At 39.3% G+C, this 13,966-nt stretch overlaps 1 protein-coding gene and 1 pseudogene across 3 annotated transcripts in view; one reads left to right on the plus strand and one right to left on the minus strand.

The window, feature by feature from the left end:
- FGD4 (FYVE, RhoGEF and PH domain containing 4) overlaps positions 1 to 13,966 on the minus strand; it is a 211,163-nt gene that overhangs the window by 145,630 nt on the left and 51,567 nt on the right. The gene's annotated exons all lie outside the window — the stretch shown is intronic.
- Positions 7,353 to 7,974, plus strand: LOC309812621 (small ribosomal subunit protein eS12-like; annotated as a pseudogene). The gene has a single exon. The product of its transcript is annotated as a small ribosomal subunit protein eS12-like (transcript).

The following is a 13,966-nucleotide window of genomic DNA, read 5'->3' on the forward strand; positions in this document are numbered from 1 at the left end:
GGCTAAAAATAAATCTTCATAAAAGAGTAAACAAAGCTATTTGTTTGCTCTTAACACCACCGTCATTCCATTCCATGTCTTGATAAAATTAATATTATCATCAGTAATTACAGCTCTGTATTATTATATACCCTTCTCATAACAACCCTAACAAAAAGGCATCAATTAGCCACATTGTATAGATGGTAAAACTGAGAACTAAAGTTAAATAACTTAGACAGTAACTGGCAGAGCTGCAATTCAAACCCTGGACTTTTAAACTTCAAAACCTGATCTCTAAAATGCAAACTGCCTGCCATTCTCCCAAAGTTTTCCCAAAATTACTAACCTGTGAAAGGATAAGAAAAACTTTTACCCTATGTCTGAGTTTTCTTGACTTTAACTCCCAAACTTGAGTACTAAAACTGTTCATGCCTGCTAAAGCAAACTTCCTCTTTCTACTTCATGTGACTCTTGCCATAACTAAATTCCTCAAAACTTTGTATTTAATCTACTTGTAAGTGAAGAGTTTTATACATAGCCTAAAACATTACAATAATTTTAGAATAACTTATCCTATAGTCCACCAGAGCAATAGTCAGTTTTATCTTAATTTGCTTATTAGTTATGAGAATGAGAAGAGTCACTTCCCTCAAGGTCACTTTGAACCAGAAATAGAATTCTGGTTTAAGGTCTGGTCGCTAAACCATGCTTCCTCTGCAATAGTAAGCTACCACTGCTAAACTGGTCACTAAGAAACAGAAAATAACAAAAAATATGGGACGTTTAAAGTATTTTTCCTGCTGATACCTCTTTCCCCTACCTGTCCACCCCTTCTATTTTGCCCATTGCCTATATATTCTATATTGTGATTATGGAAAGAAAGTGCAACTGCCTTGGCAGATAAGGAAAAAAATCTATTCCTATTTCAAACATGAAGCAAATGTTTCATTCCCTTTTCTTATTAAAATATGGGATATAGCCTCAAAGATCATGGTAGCTTTTAAAAGCATCACATTAAATCCATTTTTTTTCTATTTAAATTTTGCTGGTACATACTAATGCCTTTTGATTTATAAATTTAAGATAGTTCACTAAGAAATGTGTAGGTGCCCACACATATGGCAAATGGCATTATTGTTTTGTCTAAAGTAGTTGTGCCAATTGAACTTCCTGTGTCGATGGAAATGTTCTATATTTGTGCTATAGTATACGGTGGCCACATGAGCATTTGAAACATGACTTGTGTGATCAAGGAACTAAAATTTTATTTTAGTTAATTTTAATTTTAAAAACAACTTGGGGCTAGTGGACCACACATGGCTAAGTCTGGGTATATGTATATATATTTTGAATAAAATATATAAAGTACATAAGTTTATTTTGAAATAATTATTGACTCAGAGGAAGTTGCAAAAATACTACAGAGCAGCCCAGTTTCCCCTAATCATTATGTCATATTATATAACCATAAATACAATACCAAAACCAAGAAACTGACATTTGTACAATGTGTATGTTTAGCTCTATGCCATTTTATCACTTGAGTAGACTTGTGTAACCTCCGCCACAATCAAGATACTGAACAATTCCATCATCATGAAGAGCTCCCTCATGCCACCCCTTTCTAGTCATACCCAACACCATTCTCCTCACCGTCCCTAACCCCTGACAGCCACTAATCTGTTCTCCATATCATGCTGTCATTTACAGAACGCTTTGTAAGTGGAATCATACAGTATGTGACTTTTTGAGATTGGCTTTTTTCACTCAACCTAATGCCCTTGAGATCCATTCAAGTTCTTGTATGCATCAATAGTGTGTTCCTTTATATTGCTGTGTTGAATTCCATAATGTGGATGTTCCACAATTTAGCCATTCATTTTAATGAACATGAGGTTGTTCACAACTTCGGGCTGTTACAAATAAAACTGCTATGAACATTTTTGCACAGGTTTTAGTGTGGATCTAAGTTTTCATTTCCCTGGGATAAATGCTCCAAATTGCAAATGCTAGATTATATGATGAGTGTCCACATGTGCTTATTTTCATTTGTCATCTGTATATCTTTTCTTGGTGAAATGTGTCTTCATGTTGTTTGCCCATTTTCTAATTAGACTGTTTGGGTTGTTTCTGTTGAGTTTTTTTGTTTTTTTGTTTTTTTGCAGTACGCAGGCCTCTCACTGCTGTGGCCTCTCCCGTTGCAGAGCACAGGCTCCGGACACGCAGGCTCAGCGGCCATGGCTCATGGGCCCAACCGCTCTGCGGCATGTGGGATCTTCCCGGACCGGGGGCACGAACCCGTGTGCCCTGCATCGGCAAGCAGACTCTCAACCACTGTGTCACCAGGGAAGCCCTATGTTTTACATTTAAATTGATAACCTATTTTGAGTTAATTTATGGATATATTCTAAGGTTTAGGGTTTTTGGGTTTTCTTTTTTTTTTTTTTTTGGTCTATAGATATCCAATTGCTCTAGCACTATTTGTTGAAGAGACAAACTGTATTACTCTTGCAGCTTTGTCAAAAATCAGCTGGCTCTACCTGTGTGAGGCTACTTCTAAGTTCCCTATTCTATTGCATTTATCTATTTGTCTATCCCTCTGGCAATACCATAGTCTTGATTGCTGTAGCCACATAATATCTTAAAACTGGATAGAGTGATTCTCCCAACATTGTTGTTCTTTCTCAAAACTGTTTTAGCTATTCTAGTTACTCTGTCTTTCTATGTAAATTTTAGAATAATCTTATCAACACCTACAAAAATTTTCCTAGAATTTTGATAAGAATTGTGTTAAACCTTTATATTAATTGGGGAGATCATCTTTACTATATTGAGAGTTTTCTAATCCATGAACACAGTATGTCTCTCCGTTTATTTAGATCTTTGATATAATTCATCAGCACTTTATAGATTTCATGGGTATATTTTTTAAAAGCAACCCAAATGAAGAACTAGAAATAGCTTGTAAACGCTACCAAAATAAAAAGTGGTAGTTCAAACAAGTTCTGGGACTCAAAATGATCTTGGTTAACTAGAGTTAAAAATCAAGAATAACACAAGCACAACAAATAAACCCATTGGGGCAAATAAGCAGATTTTGTTGAAAGACTGGCTTTATATAATTTACAAAGAAATGAAAGGGCACCATAGGGCATTTTGCAATTAAAACAATAAACAAGGCAGATTGAAGGTATAAAACAGATAAAGTATCCTCCAATTACATGCAGTACTGTCTTCCTCCCTTTTTTGATTATATTAATTCTATGTATCAAACCTGTGCATTACTTATGCAACAACAGAAGAGAAGGGCTCTAAATTACATAATTCCAAAGGTCCCTTCCAAGTCCTACATTAAATTATTTAACGAATTATATTTTTAAAGAGTTCGTGGTTAAAAAGGTTTTATGAATTTTGCTGCTTAGGTATCTATGGAGGGCAGGTCAAGTGGAAAAATAATTCTGTTGAATGTAAATGTATGTAACTATTTGGACAATTTTCTAAAGCTATGGTGAAAAGCGGGATATGAGAAAATCTGAAGGGGATTAAAATTAGTTAGTCCAGAAATGAGTATTCTATGAAAATACCTGGAAGGTAATCAGGAACTTATGTACCTACCCAAGGGAAATAAAGGACAATTTTTAAATACATACAAAAATACATTCTTAACAATTGGAGTTCAAAATAGTGAGACTACAGGAGGCTGTATAAACCCTGAAATAAGTAAGGTCCTATTTAAAGACTAGTGAAGTACAGTTGTGAAGACAGGAGAGTACCAAAATAACTCAGCAACCTCCCCCCGCACCCCCCACCAACATTCTACAGGTGTCTAATCCAAGCCTTCAGAAAACCATGCCAAGCTTTCAAATCTGACTGGGAAGGAAGAATTTGAAGACTAGAGAATAAGAAGCAAAAAATAACAGTGACCATTTCCTATTCACCTAAGTGTCCCCAGAATGCTTTACTCGTTCTCACACTCACACTAATTGCTTAATGGGTTGATGAGTACCTAAGACACCCCAAAACAAATGGAACTTTAATTTGTAAAGAAACAGAAGATGATATTTTCTGACAACGAAGAGCATAGGCATCATTTTCTAAACTGTTGGTAATGATATCATGCCAGGGAAGTTTGACGCTGAAGAGTATCAAGGAGAAGTTAGGAACTTCCCTGGTGGCCCAGTGGTTAAGAATCCACCTGCTAATGCAGGGGACAGGGGTTCGAGCCCTGGTCTGGTAAGATCCCACATGCCACAGAGCAACTGAGCCCGTGTGTCACAACTACTGAGCCTGCACTCTAGAGCCCGTGAGCCACAACTACTAAGCCCACATGCTGCAACTACTGAAGCCTGCACACCTAGAGCTCATGCTCCACAACAAGAGAAACCACAGCAATAAGAAGCCTGTGCACCACAACGAAGAGTAGCGCCTGCTTGCCACAACTAGAGAAAACCCGCACGCAGCAAAGAAGACCCAATGCAGCCAAAAATAAATTAATTAAAATAAATAAATTTTAAAAAGAAAAAAAGAATGGTGGACCTTCTGGGCTGGAAAAAAAATTTTAAAAAAAAGAAGAAGCTAGAACGATTCCTCATTCAGAATCATAAATACATGTATAATAATCATCTCATCCACACCACCCATTATCTCATTCCTGAATATGTGATTGCACCAGACTTCATAGGGTAGTAGGAGAAAAAAGAAGAAAAACATAAAAAGAAGAACAAAGGAGAGACAGAAAGAGGAAGCAAATTATTAGTCACACTTGACAACTACTGTGGAAGAGTAAAACTAAAAGCAAGTGAGGGAAACCAATGTTGCCCCAAACATTTTTATAAACAATCAAATTAAAGAAAACATGCTCAAATTATTTCAATATTTAACAACTTATCAGTGCTATCAAGATAACGTATAACGAAACCCAAAAGCATGAAATCAAAGCTAAAAAAGGAACTAAAGTTAAAGGTCAAAGATTTAATACCAGTCAGATTATACAAATTTTAAAGTTACAAGATGTATATAAACTCTTTTGAATCACTATTGTAATAGAGCATTAATTTGATTCTAAGAGCTCCAAATTGGATAGTGAAAAATTTACTAATGTAAGCGCTTAACAATTTCAGGAAGTCATTTACTAGCCTGTATGAGCTTACCTAATAGATGATTTGGGTGAATAAGCAAAAGCTTGGGCAACCATCGTCTGTTTTGTCCTCTCTTGCCAATCTGGAAAGAGCTGCACACAAAAGTTCCAAATGATAGAAAACCTTGGGATCCTTTCATCCCATTATTCACCCTCTGCTTTACCACAATCACTTCAACAAAGCATCCAGAGTCCCCCTTTCATTGCACACAACTCTTAAAAAGCATTTTGTCCTTATTTCAAGATGGGGAATCTTTGGAAGGGGACAATTTCTCTACATGTGGTAACACAGAAGGCAACCTTTACTAAAAATAAACAGGTCAGTGTTAAGACCAAATAAGATACATAAGTGCATTCAGACATCCCTGTCGCATACAAATCCTGATACCAAAGGTGCTTAAGAGTAAATAAATAAATAAATATTGGCTACCCAATGCCTAGTGCAGTGCCTGGCACAGAGTTCATAATTAATAAATATTTGTTAAATGAAAAAAAAGTATTATTCTGATAAGAAGGAATTTTTTTTAAACATCATTATTGGAGTATAATTGCTTTACAATGGTGTGTTAGTTCCTGCTGTATAACAAAGTGAATCAGCTATATGTATACATATATCCCCATATCCCCTCCCTCTTGCGTCTCCCTCCCACCCTCCCTATCTCACCCCTCTAGGTGATCACAAAGCACCAAGCTGATCTCTCTGTGGATGAGAAGGAATTTAAAAATTAATTCTACCCCCCAAAAATGACTTTTCTCCACCAGTAAAATATAACATTTAAAATTTTCACAGATATTGAAATGCTCTTTATATATAAAAGTTTTCGGGCTTCCCTGGTGGCGCAGTGGTTGAGAGTCCGCCTCTGATGCAGGGGACACGGGTTCGTGCCCCAGTCCGGGAGGATCCCACATGCCGCGGAGCGGCTAGGCCCGTGAGCCATGCCGCTGAGCCTGTGCATCCGGAGCCTGTGCTCCACAACGGGAGAGGCCACAACAGTGAGAGGCCCGCGTACCGAAAAAAAAAAAAAAAAAAGTTTTCTTTTAACCTTCTTCCAGAGCTTACAACCTTACTTCAAATAATAAACAATTACTTTTCACCATCTCATAACTTGAGCCAAGAGTGCCTTTTCAGTACTGTCAAAAAAAAACCCTAACAGAGTAGAGTGGATTCATGACAGCCACATATTCTCTGTCACTACTCCCACCAAGAGATGGGGTCTATTTTGCCACCTCCTTGATTCTGGATTGGGCCTATGACTGTCCAAAGGAAAAAGGGCAGAAATGACATTGTACCAATCCTGTGCTAAATCTTTAAGAGGGCTGGCAACTTCTGCCTCCTTCATTTTGGAGTCCAGCTGCCATGCTGTGAGCAGGTCCAAAAGCCACATGAAATGAGAAAGACCCACATGGAAATGAAGAAATGCCCAGCTGACAGCACCTACTTGCCAGGCATGAAAATGAGCTATCTTGAAAATAAATCCTACAGCCCTAATCAAGTTCTCTCAGCTGACAGCACACAGACTGTGAGATAAGGTGAGCTGCCCTTATCAAACCCTACCAAATCCCAAAATTGTGAGCAAAAACACCACTGTTGTTTTAAGCCACTAAATTTGGAGGTGATTTGTTATGCAGCAATAGATAACTGAAACAAAATTTGGTACCAGAAGTGGGGTTCTGCTGTAACAAAAACCTAAAATATGTACTGGCTTTGGATCCACGTGGTGGGCAGAAGCTGGAAGAGTTTTGAGGAGATTGCTAATAAAGATTTGAAAAAGTGAAGAAATTTATCAGTGCCTGAAGAAAAGGGACCCAAGTTACGTACTGTGAGAACAATTAGCAAACCATTGCATGCAGTGATGTGGAAGGTGGAAATGGTACCTAATGAACTCAATGATCTGACTAAGGAAAATTCAAGGAAGAAAGTTGAAAGTATCAACTGATTCATTTTAACTGCCTATGTAGTGAGATGAACTAAAACAGGCACTGTTTGGTTCCTTTTCAAACAGAATTTAGAGGAAATATAAAGGGGTCAGATTTGATGGGTTCAAAAATAAAACCATTGCTCATTTCAACATCTTAGCAAAAAATAAGCTCAAAGTAAGAAATGGCTCCAGGCAGCTCTTTCCCTGCTGTGGCAGAGTCCGGCAGAGGTGGAGGCTCGGGTGCATTCAAGATTCAGCTCCACCCGTAAGCCACTGCCATAGCCACCACCATAGCCAAGAAAAGCACTGCTGCCAGAGGTGTAATGGATGTTAATACTGCTCTGCAAGAGATGCTGTAAGACGCCCTCATCCACGATGGCCTAGCATGTGGAATTCGTGAAGCTGCCAGAGCCTCAGACAAGCTCCAAGCTCATCTTTGTGTGTTTGCATCCAACTGTGATGAGCCTATGTAAGTCAAGTTGGTGGAGGCCCTTTGCGCTGAGCACCAAATCAACCTGATTAAGGTTGATGACAACAAGAAACTAGGGGAATGGGTAGGTCTCTGTAAAATTGACAGGGAAAACCCTGTAAAGTGGTTGGTTGTGTGGTGGTTAGGGACTATGGCAAGCAGTCTCAGGCCAAGGATGTCATCGAGAAGTACTTCATATGCAAGAAATGATCAAATTTAAAAAAAGGGCTCTTGGGATTCCCTGGTGGTCCGGTGGTAAAGAATCTGCCTTACAATGCAGGGCATGTGGGTTCGATCCCTGGTCACGGAACTAAGATCCCACATGCCGTGGGGCAACTGAGCCAGCACTCCACAACTACTGAGCTCGCAAGGCTCAACTATAGAACCCGTGTACCGCAACAAAAGATCCCGTATGCCTCAACGAAGATTCCGTGTTCCACAACACCAATGCAGCCAAAAAGACCCGATGCAGCCAAAAATATAAAAATAAATAAATAAATAAATAGTAAATCTTAAAAAAAAAAAAAAACAAAAAAAAAACTGGGCTCTTGTGGGAGGGAGGAATGGCTCAGGGCAAAGATCAAATCCTGCATTGTCAGTAAAATGTGGCCTTGAGGATGTGGTTGTACAACCCTTTGTTGACCCCTCATAAAGATTTTAGGTTCTTCATAGACTTTTTCCTTTAGACCAGTGGTTCTAAAATTTTGTGTACACACTTCTAGGTACTCATGTCCTTGTAGATAGAGTCCCTTCCCACACTGACTCTGGGCTGAGCCTATTACTGCTTAGACCATTAGAATAGGACAGAAATGATGCAGTGCCAATTCTGGGCCCAGACCTTATTTGGTTGGGCAGCATCTATTTCTTCCATTTTGGAACCCAGACACCTCAGGTGACCTAAGCAGCCACTGGGTGCTAGCTGAGCTCCTATCCAAACCTCAGAGGACCACAGCCTTTCTAGCAACCAGCTGACAGGACATGAAAACAGACTGCCTGGTCAACCCACTGAACCACAAATAACAAACTGCTGCTTTAAGCTACTAAGTTTTGGAGTGGTTTATTACACTACAATAAATAACCAAAACACAGGTCCCTTTTAGTGGTATTTTAAACTTCACTTCTCTCTAGTCATGACAGACTAGAAAATTATGAAGAAATGTAATGGAAACTTTTTGTTCTAAAAATTTAATGTCCAGCATGGATAGACCTAGAGATTATCATACTAAGTGAAATAAGCCAGACAAAGACAAATATCATATGGTATCATTTATATGAAGAATCTAAAAAAAAAAAAAAAAAAAGATACAAATGAACTTATATACAAAACAGAAATAGACCCACAGACATAGAAAACAAACTTATGGTCACCAAAGGGGAAAGGGGGGAGATGATAAATTAGGAGTTTGGGATTAACATATGCACACTACTATATATAAAATAGATAACCAACAAGGACTTACTATATGGCACAGGGAAGTATACTCAATATTTTGTAATAACCTATAAGGGAAATGAATCTGAAAAAGAACATATGTGTATATATACACGTGTATATATATATATACACATATATATATGTGTATATGTACATATACATATGTGTATATATATATATAACTGAATCACTTCGCTGTACACCTTAAAATAACACATTGCAAATCAACTATATTTCAATTTTAAAAATATATATATTATACCTAGGATCAATTTAACCATCATTTAAGCAAATGAAACATACCTTCTAAGTCTCAGGAAACTTTTTTTAGAGTCTATCTTACAGACAGGTCTTAGAGTCTAAGCCACTAATAATGACAAAAACTTAATAGCTTCCATTTTCAGTAGAAAACAATAAGCACCTACACAGGCCATCAGGGAGGACTGATCAGGGAAGGAGATCTTAGCAAGGCATACCAGGGGTACAGACAAAGCTGAGGAAGGGCCCTGTGTATCAGATAAATTCACAATAGGAATTCGGAAATCAGCAGGGGATACACAGACACCAAACAATCTGTGGTAACAGCCAGGGAATCCTCACGGCACAGTCACAAAAGTGAAGATGGCAGGTCTTCCAAAGCCTGTTGTTATGGCAACCAGCAAAGATTTTTAACATCAGAAACTCCAATAAGAATTTGTAAGCTCTGCTTTCCCTTGTGTTGATGCAGTTGCTACCCATCTGCTTAGCTCCTTTGGATTTAAAGAGCCCTAAATGTCTGAGCCATCACCACTTTTTCAGTCCATCCTATGGATGACCATGATGGCATATAGGGAGCCTAGAGGCTTTCTGCATCTTGAGAATAGGGACAATAATAGTAAAACCCTCATAAGATGGTAGCATTATTCTTCTAATTTTCACAGAACAGTGCTTAGAAGAGTTCTAGGCACATAGTAAACTCTCAATATGTTACACTATCAACAAATTACATTTGGTAAATTTGTTCAATTACAAGTGCATCTGCCCTAAAAACAATAACTTTCAAAGAAAAAAAATTAAAAGAATATCAACTCATAAGCCTATTAATAGGGAACTGGTTTAAACAAATTGTAGTACAGCTATAAAGTGAAACACTATGCTGCTTTAAAAGAGATAATAAATAAAATAAAGGAAGAGGATTTTTAAAGATTTGATGTGGGAAATTTCTAATATAAGTGAAAAACCAAGTTGAAAAAAACATATAATTCCACTTTTAAAGTAAGTATGTACTGTTGTATATGCACAGAAAAGAATCTGTTAGAAGCCACCAGACTAAACAGACACCACAATCTGGGTGGGAATTCCACTTTCTACACAATATATCACTATAACATTTGTTGCTGTTGCTGTCTTTTAACAGTAAGCACAAATGACTCTTATAATCAGAAAAACATTAATGTAAAGGCACACAGATCCTTCTTAAAACAAAGAATGCTTTTACCTGAATTTGTTCACAAGTTTTCAGTGCTCATTCTTATTCAGCACACAAGCAGCTCAGGTCTGTTTTTAGAACTGTGTCAGAAGCTGCTATATGAGCTGTTTCCTGTACTGGGCAGCTATTTTTAATTAATGAACATTTTGTTGTTAAGAGTTCACTGGAAAAATAGAAACACCACCATTGCTGCAAGTTAAACTAAAGAAAGGCTTATTCTCTAAAATAAAATGAAAGGTTTAAGTTATAAAAAAAGTATTCCACTTTAAAAAGTATTAAGGTATACAGTATTTAGTATTAAATATTTCCACTGTGATACTGAGATAAATTAGTTTCATTTAAAAATTCCTGAAGGAGATCTAATTCTATTTACTTAGTTTCTCCTAAAAAATAATATAGCATTCTTCATATAGTGGGGACTCAAATCTGAGCTGTGGAAAAATCAGAGGTAAGAGAAAAGAGGATGAATACAGAAATAGAATAAGATTTCTTTCAAACCAAATATTTATTAAGCAACAATATGCAAAATGCTGCCCTATACTGACTAGAGAAAGTAAAATTGTGGTTACTCTGTCAGTATGAACAGCAACAAGATCACCCTGTTCATTTTATTATTTTCTCCCAAGGTTTATATGAGATAATATGGCTCAAAAGATAGCTGCTATGTAAACAAATAATATTTTTCATCTATTCAGTTGTTCAACCCATGGGTCACATAGCACCACAAGGAGTCCTCTGGAGAGCCAGCAGCAGTGAGAGTTGGTGAGAATTCAATGGCTGGGTAGCAGAACAAGAATTCCCAGGTCCCACCCAAGCCATCCTCCCATAGGATGAAGATGGGATTTTCCTGTAAACCTAAGAGAAGGTTCTAAGAAGGCCTCACTGCACTGGGTATGATTATGTGCAGCCCAGTCACAAAAAGAAAGGTTTATTGTTCTCTTGCCAACCTATAATCCTCACGACAGGTGGCAATCTACCCAATTATGCTAAACTCTACACACACCCTCTTCACTCACCACATCCCTAAATTCCGTGCATTTGTAAACTGCTTCAGAATTTTTTAAGTGCTTTCTTATCCATTAATTTGATTCAGAAAGGTTATAAGATTTCTTCCTAGTGTGTTTAGTTAAAATTGCTTGCATTTGAGAAAAGTTCTGAGAATGGGATAGGTTCAACATCTGGCTCCCAAGGGGTGGTGAGGGCTCCCAATATCCTCTAAGGAGGCCTTGCTTTAGCATGTCCCATGGCGGGGTGGGGGTGGGGGGGTATTAATACTATGCATCAACTTAGAGGGTGTTTTGGATAACATAAACATTTAAACCAGTGAACTGTGAGTAAGTAGACTGACTTCCATAATGTGGGTGGGCCTCTTCCAATCAGCTGACAGCCTGAAGAGAACAAAAAGACTGGCCTCGGGCTTCCCTGGTGGCGCAGTGGTTGGGAGTCCGCCTGCCGGTGCAGGGAACACGGGTTCGTGCCCCGGTCCGGGAGGATCCCACGTGCCACGGAGCGGCTGGGCCCGTGAGCCATGGCCGCTGAGCCTGCGCGTCCGGAGCCTGTGCTCCGCAACGGGAGAGGCCATGGCAGTGAGAGGCCTGCGTACCACAAAAAAAAAAAAAAAGACTGGCCTCCCTGAGCAAAAGAGAATTCTTCAGCAGACTGCCTATGGACTCCATCTGCACCACTGGCTCTCCTGGGTCTCTGCCTATTGGCCTTTGGACTGGAGCTGCAGCACCAGCTCTTCTGGGTCCCAAGCCTGCCAACCGACACGGCAGACTTGGACTTGCCAGCCTCCATAAACACATGAGCCAATTCCTTATAATATATATGTGTATACACACAACCTATTAGTTCTGTCTTTCTAAAGACTCCTGACTAACACAGAGGGTCCTGTAGTTTAATAACTACACAGGAAGATTCACTAAATGAGGGGCAAGTGCCTTCTCCTGACTAGGGGATGCCTGACCTTTCTCCCTACCATGGTGCTCTCCAGAAAACCATACTATTTAGGGATGCATGAATATGCCTGGAATGGATACACACCTTACTATTCCTCACTTACTAGATTCCTGAGAAATGAGTCCTGAAAGCAGTTCACACTCTGCTCAAAGCTTAAAAACACAAATATAATATAAAAATCACATAATTAGGGCTTCCCTGGTGGCGCAGTGGTTGAGAGTCGCCCTGTCGATGCAGGGGACACGGGTTCATGCCCCGGTCCGGGAGGATCCCACATGCCGCGGAGCGGCTGGGCCCGTGAGCCATGGCCGCTGAGCCTGCGCGTCTGGAGCCTGTGCTCCGCAACGGGAGAGGCCACAACAGTGAGCGGCCCGTGTACCGCAAAAAAAAAAAAAAAAAAAAAAAAAAAAAATCACATAATTAGCTAGACAAGTCTCAGCAATGACCTGCTGAGGTCCTTGTGGGAATGAGAGTAAAAGAAAAAAGGTAAAGGTGACAGTGTAGGAAGTGTATAGTGATGTCTGATTCGGGGCATCACACACATCATTCTCCCTTATAAGTGACTGAATTATTCATGCCTGCCTCAAAACACCTCAATATTATCAAATATCTACCTAAATAGTCATGGAACTTCTCTATCCAGTTCCCAAACCTTCACCAACATTTACCATGGGTCACTTGCTTAGCTAGACAAATGTACCACTTGTGGTTACGCTTCATCCTAACTTCCCGGATCCTCCTGAGGCTGTCTAGTCTGGCCCACCCTCTGCAGGCAGCAGCACCACAGGGGAGCCCTTTACCTCAGTCCTCTGATCTCTGACAGAGCTACTTCTACTTCTTGAGCTCTACTTCTGGCCGTCCCACTCATCGTCCCATGAAGGTAGTTCTTACAGCCTACCCTGACAATTTACGTATTTGCACTTACTTTTCCCTCATCAAACCAATATTTTGAAATATTTTTGCATATAAGCTTTTAAAAAATATACTTTCTTTCACTTTCTATTGTCTCTACCTCCTTGTCTTTGCCTCTCGTTTCACAATGTATCCTTCCCCATGGCCACTATACCTCTCCAGCTTTAATTTCCTCCACAAAGTAGAGCTGTAGGTAGAACAGATATTATCACACAATTTAGAGGTGAGGACATAGGCAAAAAGAGATGAAATGACTGGTACAAGTTCAGACTGTAAATTAATGGTAAAACTACAATCAGGACCCATTTTCTGTTAACTCTTAGCTTAATGTCTGTTACACAGGATGGCAATACCACAGTTATTAAAAGCACCAGATCTCAAGTCAGATTATACCTGCTCCACTACTTATCAAACTGTGACCCTCACTATTTTTTTTTTTTTTTTTTTTGGCTGTGCTGGGTCTTCGTTGCTGCACGTGGGCTTTCTCTAGTTGTGGCGAGCGGGAGCTACCCTTCATTGCTGTGCGCGGGCTTCTCACTGTGGTGGCTTCTCTTGTTGCGGAGCACGGGCTCTAGGTGTGCGGGCTTCAGTAGTTGTGGCACACAGGCTCAGCAGTTGCAGCTTGCAGGCTCTAGAGTGCAAGCTCAGTAGTTGTGGCGCACATGTTTAGTTGCTCCGCGGCATG

The sequence above is a fragment of the Mesoplodon mirus genome (genome assembly GCF_964341445.2).
Source record: "Mesoplodon mirus genome assembly, chromosome: 11".
NCBI lineage: Eukaryota > Metazoa > Chordata > Mammalia > Artiodactyla > Ziphiidae > Mesoplodon > Mesoplodon mirus.